Here is a 2,108-nt window from a genome sequence, read left to right as displayed (position 1 = left end):
TATCTCAGTCACAAAAAGGACAAATACTGCATGGCGCCACTGTTGTAAAACAGGACTGACCTCGGGGTTGGGGGGAGACTGAGAATGATGGGTTCAATAATGTATACTGCATTGAAACAGATGAGGGAGAAAACTGTTTAAAAGGGATATGTGACCAGGTAATTTTGTCATGACAGGAGTCCAGAGCGAAGGCTACATGGTGGAGTGGACCTGGGGGAGGGTTTGTAAAACAATGAAAGAATTTGTTTTTTACTTTTCCAAGAGGGTAGTGTGCTAGGGGGGAGGGTTGGGAGGGGAGAAAAGTGCAACAATGAATGAATGGAAATCCAAAGTCTCTAAATTTTCACTGAAATTAATACTAAATTAAAAAAAAGAATTTGGTGTCTTTGCAATGCTGTTAAGACATGAAAGAGTTTTTAAGTTAATACTCTTAGTTTTTATTGATATTACAAGAACTAAAAATACAGTTCTGTGATTCTGCTCTGCCAATACTAATAACTAATGCATTATACCTTATCAATTTTTAGACGAGTACATTTGCCTCCTAAATTCCTCATTGCCTAAACATGCTAACACTTTCTCCTTCTGAGGAAGCTCTTGGAAGCACAGTTAGAAGGCTGTTATGCTGCTAGCCCATGGTAGCGCCTCTCTGGCAGTTCGAATCCACCAGCTGCTTCTTTTTTTTTTTTAAAGCCTCCTTTAATGAGTGTTATCCTGTTGGGTTTTCTTGTAGCCCAGCAGACTGCCCAACACCAGTCAATGGGGACAGGGGTGGATAAGAACTTTTCTTCTGATGGCCTCAGTAAGCACTCTGTTAACAATACCTAAGGAGATATGATTGCACACATAGTCAAGTGAAAGTTGGAGAATATTAGTACAGAAGAAACTCCAGAAAACTATCATTATTGTCTTCAACTTTGGTCAAACTTTATTGCAGTTACAAGAAGGGTAAAGCATTTATCACTTAATGACCTGGTTGGGTTCTAAACACCAAGTCATTTTATATATGTGTGTGTGTGTGTGTGTGTGTGTGTGTATACACACATATATGTACATATATATAAATTATATGAAAATTATGTTATCATTATGTACCTACTAGATTACATCATTACATAACTACCAAACCAATGAGACTAATAGCCCAGTGAAGAGGACATATAACCTCAAACGTCACAGCTGAATTTACCTTCACCTCACATCTCAATATACGTTACTGCCAGCTGTATTTCATAATGTAGCCAACAAAATTGGGAGTTCTGTTTCTTGCTATGGGCCATAGAGTCAATCATGACTTGTGGCTACCCTGTGAACAATGGCTCCAAACCTTGCCCTATCCTGAGACAAACTCTCCATCTCAGACACAACTGACCCCATTGTCATCATCATGTGTCAATCCATCCTATTCACTGACTTCTCCTATGATGACCCTCTACTCTTCCAAACTTGCTGTCCTTCTGATATGACTGGTCCTTCCTGGCAACGTGCCTAAAATATAGGAGATGGAGCTTAAAAATTCTTGCCTCCAAGGAGCAAACTATTTCACCCTCTCCAGGACAGACTTTTTTGTTTTCTTGGCAGTCCATAGTAGATTCAGCACTCTTCAACACCACAACTCAAGGCTTCTCTTCTGCTGTCTTCAGCTCTCAGATACATAGAAAGCAATCGAGAAGACCACAGCTTGGATCACACACATTTTAGTCTCTAGACTTATATTGTTGCTCTTTAGCATTCTGGTGAGGTCCTTGATAGATTTTTCCCAAAGCAACCCATCTTTTGATTTCTTTACTGCTGATAACAAGAATGTTGATTGTGGATTCAAGCAAGATGAAATTGTTAACAACCTCAATTTTTTATCCATCATCATGATACTGCTAATTGGCCCACTGGTGAGGATCTTTTTTTCTCTTTTTTTTCTTGTTGAAGTGCAATCCATACTGACCTTCTGCAGCAAACACTATGCTCTCATTTTCAGTGGTCAAGGTTGTATCATCTACCTAACAGTTTGTTGGTGAGTCTTCCTCCAATTCTTAAGCCACGTACTTCATAAAATCCATCCTCAAGAATGATCTGTTTTCCATATAGATTGAAAAAAAATGTGGAGAAAG

General features: G+C 39.0%; 1 protein-coding gene across 3 annotated transcripts in view; it reads right to left on the bottom strand.

Moving 5' to 3' along the window:
• PLD1 (phospholipase D1, phosphatidylcholine-specific) overlaps positions 1-2,108 on the bottom strand; it is a 158,193-nt gene that overhangs the window by 100,949 nt on the left and 55,136 nt on the right. The gene's annotated exons all lie outside the window — the stretch shown is intronic.

This window comes from Elephantulus edwardii, unplaced genomic scaffold (genome assembly GCF_000299155.1).
Source record: "Elephantulus edwardii isolate Elephantulus edwardi_28Jun2011 unplaced genomic scaffold, EleEdw1.0 scaffold00088, whole genome shotgun sequence".
Classification (NCBI taxonomy): domain Eukaryota; kingdom Metazoa; phylum Chordata; class Mammalia; order Macroscelidea; family Macroscelididae; genus Elephantulus; species Elephantulus edwardii.
Note: the sequence above shows the minus strand (reverse complement) of the source record. Positions and strands in the feature narration are given on the sequence as shown.